This window comes from Cornus florida, unplaced genomic scaffold (assembly GCF_030987335.1).
Source record: "Cornus florida cultivar Cherokee Brave unplaced genomic scaffold, ASM3098733v1 CherokeeBrave_3.0.0_Hap2_Chr11, whole genome shotgun sequence".
NCBI classification, from domain to species: Eukaryota; Viridiplantae; Streptophyta; class Magnoliopsida; order Cornales; family Cornaceae; genus Cornus; species Cornus florida.
Genome location: NW_026775581.1, coordinates 111,981,555 through 111,990,956, shown reverse-complemented (window position 1 = coordinate 111,990,956; position 9,402 = coordinate 111,981,555).

Genomic DNA, 9,402 nt, shown 5'->3' with positions numbered 1-9,402 from the left:
TATAACCTAGATTGCTATATGGGCCGACTGACTAGTGTTTTGTATTAGGGCTCTGACTGAATTAAACAAAGCTTAGGGTTTAGGATTTTTACGCCTATTTATACATAGTTGTATCTGTATTAAGGGTTGAAAAACCCCTACTCACGTAACATAGAGACAGAGAGTTACAGAGTGAGGTTTTGAGAGAGCAGAGCAAATTTGTGAGGTTTCCAACCGAGGCTTCAAGATTTGGCTTAGGAAAAGGGAAGAACAGAAGTAATAGGAGGCTAGACAGTGTTGCAGTGGTTGCCGGAAGTTAGGACGGCGGCGACAAGTTTTGAGTCTAAAACTACAGGCAAGTTCTTCTCTTTCTCTTTCTCTTTGGCTCGTGTTCTATGCACCTAGATAATCTCTAGGGTTTAATCAATCAATAACTGGAAGATATATGTTTGATATATGTCATGTGAATGATCTGTTTATGTTGAAAATCAATTTGTTACAGTTCATGCATGTCTCGTTTCAGTTTTCTGTTCTTTAAGCATGTTGTAATTTTAGTCTTTGGAATTGTTTTTAATCTCTGTAAATGAACCATGGGGATGTTATTGGGATTGATATAAGATCTTTAGGTTCAATGGTAAAGAGGAACAGAGGGTTTGGAAGAGAATTGAAATTTTCTTAAATTAGTTTTCAGTGTTGTTCTTCAAGCATACTAAATTAATGGCTTCGTTTAATCTCTGTAATTGGTTTCAAATTATTGTAATAAAATCTTGGGGATGCTACTAGGCTTAAGTAAGACTCTTAAATTAGTTTTAAAACCCAACAGAAAGATTTCAACTGGCCGGAGTTGAAACAGAGGTCAGAACGAAGCTGAAACGGAGGGGAAGCTCGCAGGGGGAGAGAGAGCCAGCTCTGGAATGCCAAGAGCCGGCTCCCACCTGTTTAGAGCCAGCTCCAAGGTGGTGGTAGAGCTGGCTCTATGCTGATTTAGAGCCTGCTCTATTTTTCTAGAGCAGGCTCTTTCAGTTTTGATGCGTACAGTGTTTTTTTGGCTACTGTTTGGGCACTTGTGGTTCTTGAACAGTTTTAAGAATTTAATGGGCTTTTTAATAAATAATTTATGATGTAATAAAGGTCTTGAATTGTATCAAATACCCTCTTTGTAATAGTGGAATTAACAGTGCGTTATTTATCAACTTTACGTACGGTTAACGGCTGGAAGGAAATTTATTGTCTAATTTTGATTTGACAATTTAAGGGGCTATAATACGAATCTAAATTAAATTTTAGATGTATGATGAAGTCTTTTAGATAATAATTTGGACTTGTGGCTTAGTGTGTGGCCCGGTGTTAAAGGGTAAAACAAAAAATAAGTATACAACTTAGTACGCTGTTACCGGATGGAATGAACTAAATCGCTTAAATTAATTTAGCGATTTATTGGACTATAATATTATTATAGAACTGATTTAAAAAAAAAAAAAAAAAAGGCATGATAGGGTCATTATTATATCAAATTTAAACTATGCATGTTTTGGATGTTAATTGTTAGAATATTAAATTATTCAATGCAGTTACATGGATTAATACTGGATTTTAATTGCTAGATTGTTAAACTTCTTTCTGCAATTATTTGGTTATTAGTTTTGGATTGTAAATTACTAAAATGTTATATATGATGTAATTTACAAGGATATGGAGGATTGTATGCACCGGTATGGGACAGTGACATACTAGGGACGGTTTAGCTCAAAACGCCTAAACCTAACCTAACGGATTAAAGGAATGGGTTTATAAATATTGAATCCTAATTTTGTTTAAGTCATGTCAACTGCAACTAAGTTGAGTGGCTTCTTGGATTAATGGATTGTAGTTAAGTTATAGCAACTGAATAAGTTGAGTGACTAACTAGTTGGTTTATTGTATGTCAGTTTAATAAATAGTTAAACTACATACCCTGGATTTGGACGGACTTTATATATATGTTTATGGTACCACGAGTTGAGCTTGTGTCTCAGACTCGTTGGTTAGGGTGCGTATATGCAGTGGATGCGTAGTTGGTTATAATAGGTAGAGGTGTACCCTGTTAGGTCTAGGTACTCATGCCCACCTTTGGGTGCGTATTCGCATGTTGCCTTCCATTCAGGTTGAGACCCCTATTATAGACTAGTGAATGTCCCTTAGTGTGGATATATTTATACGTATGGACTAGATAGATATTGTGAGGTGTCTACGGTGTATCTGCGTATCGGGTCAATGTATGGATTGCAGTTAGATTAGAACTTGCTCGTGGGTCTGACCCACTCCTTCATTATTCTTTTCAGGTACAGGACGGTTCCAGCCTTAGAGCTTGATCGTGCTTGTCGAGGACAGTCTCACCTTTATCTGATTACGTAGGACTCCTCTCGATGTTTCTAGCATTATCTATTTTCAGTTTTCAGTTTCAGTTGAACTTTTGGTTAGGGGTCCATCAGTGGATTCCCAAGTTGTAACCTTGAAGTTTTGGAGGATTGAAGTTTCAATTTTCAGTTATACATGGAGGGTTTTATTATTATTATTCCTTTCAGCTTTATTCTATCTTTATTGTTTCTTTTTGTCATCTGTGTTCGTTTTAAAATACTTTAATTGTTTGATATTCCCTCGGGTTTGGGCCTGGGCCTGATCAACCCGTGTCTCGGATCTGAGGGGTATCACAATACCTAAAAATAAATATGAGGTAATTGATTTATCACATGCTAATATGTCTTATGTGCCATACTATTTTGCATTGCACTTATTGTGGTAGGAATGGACATAGCCAATATTATTGCTTTAGGAAGAGAAGATAATCTTTTTTGAATTTCATGCTTATGGTTCTTATGCTAAGAATAGGGTTCATACTTAAAAGCAAAATTTTGTGAATCAACCCAAAAATTCTCACGCTAAGAATTACTCAAACAAGAAAAAGGTTGAAATGGGTTCAAAAGTTGAATGTAAAGACTGTGTGGATCAAAAAGGAAGATGGTTAATTATGTGCTTGTTGATGCTATGTGACTTGTTCCTAGTAGATCTATGGGTGCAAACTCCCTTAACTAATTCCTAAAGAGGCTTTATGGTCATGGACAATACTTTGATGAATATCTTGTTTCCATTTGTGATACCCCTCGGATCTGAGACACGGGTTGATCAAGCCCAGGCCCGAACCCGAGGGAATACCAAACAATTAATACTTTATAACGAACACAGAATACAAGAGGAAAATAAATAAATAACAAAAGCTGAAAAGAATACTAATATGAAATCCCTAACTGATAAAACTTAGTAAAATCCAACTGTCAAAACCCCCATAATTACAACTCGGGAATCCATCTTTAGTAGACCCCTAACAATAATCCCAAACTAAAAATAAAAACAAGTGAAAGAATATCCAGAAAAAAACTATGGAGAGAATCCTACGTAGTCGATGGAATGGAAGTCCGTATCTGCTCTGCACGACCAAGCTCTAACCATGAAACTGAATAGAAGGCAACATGTGAAAACGCACCCAAAGGTGGGCATGAATACCTAAACCTAACAGGGTACACCTACCTATTATATTCAGCTACGCATCCACTGCATATACGCACCCTAACCAACGACTCTGAGACTCACGCTCATATCGTGGTACCATAACCATATATCTAAAATCCGTCGGAAACCATAGTATGTCATTCACTTATTCAATGAGGAGACATACAAAATACCGTCCAAATAAGCACTCAACTTATCCAGTTGAAGTGACTTAACTATAACCAATTAATCCGGGAAGTCACTCAACTTAGTCAGTTGATTCGACTTAAACACATTAATGGATTCCATATTTTACAATCCATATTTTCCATCCGGTAGGTTAGGTTAGCGTTTTTAATCTAAACCATCCCCTAGTATACCACCGTCCCATACCGGTGCATACAATCCTCCATAATCATGTAGATTATCACATATAAATAATTATTAAGTGATTTACAGTCCAAACCCTCATCCAAGTAATTGCAGAAGAACAGTTTATATTCTAGCAATTTAAATCCGAGCAAAAATTCAGGTAATTGCAGAAAAGATTAAATCTGTCAACCATTAATATCTAGAGCATGCATATAACACATTTATTAAACAGATGACCCTAATATGCATTCAGAATCAACATATAAGCACATGTTAATCCACTTGATTCACAAAGTTTAGCCGAAGCAACTAAGTCTCCTTCCATCTGTTAATCGTATACAATGTGCATAACTTTTCTACAATTTGTTCCATTAATTCAGAGGCAAGCTTTGATGAATCAAGGATCCTATTAACACTTAAAATTAGTTTCTTAGTCACACTGGAAAGTCCCAGAATTTTTAGATATAGTTCAGACACTCAAAACTCCAAACACCTCGTTAAATTCAACTTCAGGGAAAAAAAAAAAATAAAAAATAAAAAAATATTGAGAGAGAGCCTGCTCTACTTTTGAAAGAGCAGGCTCTTGGAATTCCTAGAGTCGCCTCTTAGGAGGGTAGAGTCGGCTCTACCTCTCCTAGAGCCGGTTCTTCAATGGGGGAGCCGGCTCTTTGCATTCCAAAGCCGGCTCTCTCCTCCTCCTCGAGCCTCCTTCAACCTCTGTTGCTCCTGCGACTTTATGCAGTATTTTCGGCCATTCACAACCTCTATAGTTGGTTTTAAATTGACCCTAAGAGTCCCATTTAAGTCCAGAATAATTCCCAAGATGTGTTTATAACAGTTAAATACAAAAACAGAGGCTACAGATTCTTCAGATTTTTCATGCTTCAAGAAACAAATTAATCAAAGACACGCACAAACTGTAATTTAATAGATTTTCACACATACAAAACATTGATATAACATCTATTATACCTAAGAAACTCAGTTAAATGTTTAATTAAATCAGCTATCTAGGTGCACAGAACACAAGCAAAGGGAAGAAGAAAGAAAAGAACTTGCCTATTCAAACTTTGCTTGTTCCGGCAATACAAACCACTGTCAAGCCTCTTCTGCTTCTAGTTAGTCTACCACCACACCTCCTTGGTCCTCTCTATTCCTCCCTTGACAGACCCTACAATCCTCTTTTTTTACAAAACCTCTCTCTGTTTCACTCCGTAAATTTGAGACGTAAACAGAGCTCTCGCATTCCCAAAACCCTAAATTCACACACTGTTCTATATATATAGAGACGTAAAATAAATCCCGATTCCCTGTAGGTGTAGAGACAGAGCCCTAATCCTAATCCTTGTTGGCCCATAACAAAACCTACGTCTTAAAACAGTGTCGGCTACACACGAACTCCATTATACAGTTAACACTATAACCTAATGTAATAAATAAAACCTTTAACTTAATCCAATTAAAATAACCCACGAAATTGAAATAATTAATCAAAAATAATTAACTAACATAATCCATCAATTAAAATAAAAGAATTAAACAATTAATCAATTAAGTAAAACAAAATCAAATAACCAATAAAATAAAATAAAACTCAATTAAACAATTAAATAAAGGATTAAACAATTAAATAAATGTCAGGACTATCCTTTAAAAATTAGGGGTATTACACCATTGGACCATATCTTGTAGTTTAAGATTTAGGTTGTTTTTCTTTCATGAGAAAGTGATGGTCATATTTTTCTTGTCAATGCATGAGTGATAATTATTTCTCTTGAATTAATAATTTTTGAATGCAAATTGGGGATGCATTATTATTTGATGAACAGATTCTTGATGTGTAATCTATATGTTGAAAGACAATTTGCTTTGTTTATATCTTTTTAGAGACGAGTCTCTTAAGTTCATATTTTTTATGTGCACTAGTCCAACTTTGAGAAATTTAATTGGAAATCATTGTGAAGTTGACTAGGTCATATTGCTCATAAAAGCTATAAAGGTCATTGTTTAAAAAATATATAGAGAGCATGTGTTTAAGAAGAAAAAAAAAATGAAAAATTTCAGCATAAAAAGAAAAGAAAAATCAAACAAAAGTTGAAAATCTTTGCTGAGGAAAATACTACTTAAGAAACCAAAAATGATCCGGGCTTGGTATGATTCATATTGCTAAGAACGGGTCCGGTATAGGTAACTGTAATACCCCTAATTTTAAAAAGGATATTCCTGATATTTATTTATTATTAATTTTTGTTTTGGTTGTTTTATTTGTTTATATTTATATTTACATTAATTGTTGACGTGTATATGTGTTAATTTAATTGTTTTCATTGTGTTTATATTTATATTTGCATTAATTGTTGACGTGTATATGTGTTAATTTAATTATTTTCTTTGTGGTGATTTAATTGAATTTAATTATTTACTTGCTTTACTTTAATTGATCTAATTATAGTTAATTATTTAAGTATTTTAATTAGTTGTTTTAATTAAATTAGTTGTTTTAATTGAATTAAGTTAATCAAATTTAATTGGTTTTAACGTGACTGTATGGTGGCACACATATAATTATATTAGGGTTACAGTTTATGGCTGACTAGGGTTAAGATTAGGGCTTTAGCTCTAATAGAATAGGTTTGTATTCACGTCTCTATATATATCGAACAATACGTTGGTTTAGGGTTACAAACAAAACCCTATTCACTACGGTGCGACATAAAAAACTTTAAGAGATTTCCAGAGAGGTTCAAGGATAACTGGACGGAGTGCTTCTGGGTTGAACCAAGAGCACCGGAGGTGTAGAACAAGAGTCTCGGACGTGAACGGAAGCTTCAGAGATGGTGGTTTAGAATTTCAAACCTGAAACTCAAGGCAAGTCACTATTCTATTCCTTCCCTTTAATTCGTGTTCTATGCATACCTAGTTAGACTCCAGGGATTAATCAAGCATTAAAACAGATTAAATTGAAGTTAATATTAATCTTGCAAGCATGTTTGAATCAACTTTTAAATCGTTGTATAAATATGTTTTTGTGTTGAAGGTCGTTCTCGCTTATGAATCTGTTTGCATTGGTTTTTAACCTTGCTTAACCTTGGTCTATTTGGGATTAGATGTATACTTATAATTAATTTTAGGACATCAATTGAACCCTAACATAAGTTATAAAAACTGTACAGTGACTCTGAACTTCGCTGGAGGCGAAGAAGACGAACAGGTTAGGGGATACGGCTCTCAAAGGATGAGAACCAGCTTACCAAAAGAGGGAGCCGGCTCTAGGGCTTGTAGAGCCGGCTCTACAAGGGGTAGAACCGGCTCCACATGAGGTGGAGGCGGCTCCACCAAGGGGGGAGCCGGCTCATTTGTTTTAGGAGGCGGCTCTACCTTATTTTTCTTGATTTTTCGTGTTCTGGGCTTTGGTTGGACAGTAGGGGTTGGTTTAAAAGGTTCCAGTGGCTGTGAATGGGATATATACTTGTTACAGACTTGTAAAAACCCTTGGGAAGCATGTTGAATTTATTATGTCGAAGCATGCAATAATATAAGGTTCAACAATAAACCTGTTTGTGGAACATTGGATGAAGGAATTGGAACTGGATTATTGTTCTTACTATTTTTCCAAAATAATTTGGATACTTTGCATAATTTAAAATCATTAAACATGTCTCAGCTGTGTTACAAGCATATAGTTATTTATCTGGAAAAATAAGTATGCTTAGTTGGAATTAATTGATAGTTACGTTTACTGATTGTTGCATCAATTGTGGTACTGTTTGGAGGAGTTAAATGTGCAGCCTTATTTCATTTATATAAAGAACTGGAATGGGATTTCTAAATCCTATACTGAATGCATTAATTGGCCATATACATGTTAGACTATATTTATGCTAGTTCTGGAGTATGGTTGATAAGTATCTATTACTGTTTTGTCAACTTTGTTAACCGGAGGATTGTATGTACCGGTATGGGACGGTGACATACTAGGTATGGACTGGTTCAAACACTAAGTCCTACCTAATTTGGATTAAGGTATGGATTAACCATATAGGTTAAGTCCATCACCTATTTGTGTTATATCAACAAAATAGTTGAATGACTTAATTGGTTTCAGGACGATGATTATACATATATCAGACCACTACACAGACGGATGGTATTTTGTATTAGGAGGAGTACGGACTTTATATATTTATTATATGGTGCCATGGTATGAGTTTGAGTCTCAGGACCATGGTTAGGGCGCGTATATCGCCTATGATGGATAACTGGACATAGGTGTTATTCCCTGGTAGGTCTAGGTACTCATGACCACATTATGTGCGATTTGCATGGTATCTCTATTCAGGCTGAGACATACCTACTGGACTAGCGAGCATCCTATAGTGTGTACTATATATACATATGGACTACTCTAGATATTGTTGGGCTATCTAGGATGTATCTGCGTATCGGATTACTGTATGGATTATAGTAGAATAGGACTTGCATATGGGCCTGACCCACTCTCTTATTTTTCAGGTGTTCGTCAGTTCCAGGGTTAGAGCTTGGACGTGCAGTGCAAATATAGATATTCATTCCTCCAACTACGTAGAAATCCTTTCTATGTTTAACTTTAGATTCTATTTCTAATGTTTTAGTTTCTATTGGGATTTTTAACAAGGGGTCCACTGGATGGATTCCCGAGTTGTTAAACTTATGAAAATTGGAGTATCGGATTTTAATAATTATATTTTGAGGATTTTAAATTAGCATTGCTTCAGTTTATTATTTTTATTTCTTATTTCACTTTATATTCTGTGTTCGATTACATATTGATTGTTTGATATTCCCTCGGGTTTGGGTCTGGACCTGATCAACCCATGTCTCAGATACGAGGGATATCACAGTAACCGAGATGGAACAATTCCTCGCTAAATGGGCCCAGGTCCAGGAAGTCATTACGGAAGCCCATATTATGATGAAAGAAGTTGAGCCCAAACAAAAGGGAAGAAGATAGGTTCAGCCCAGGAGTGGTTATAACCGTTTAAGTGGTTGTAACCGTCTATAAATAGACAAAAATGAGAGGGAAAAGGGGTTAGAAAATTTTTGGAAGTGTAAAGTTTCTTTCTCTACAATTGAGGAAAATTCTTTGTACTTTCAATTGGTGCCGTCTGTGGGAAGAACGACGAGGATTGATTGATGTTGATCCCGATCGATTCGATTCAAAGCACTTTATGAAGAAGGCGTTTGATCTCTGAAAGCTGAATCGATGCTGATGAAAATGTGACCTGTCTTGATGAATCTCGGTTCCAGTTGATTTCGAGAGGTTGGCGTCCGATCTACGCAGATCTGATCTGTGGTTGTTCCAGCGAGCCACGCAGTTGCGACTTGTCGAGATTACTGAGTTCGATAAGCTTGTAGCTGAAATAACTTAAATCCGGCTAGTAGGGAACAAAATTTAACAAGTTTGAGTCTAGATCTGGTGTGTTTGCATTTGCAGAGCTCAGATCTGATAAAAAAATATGTGGTTAATGACTTTGCTCCGATCAGGAA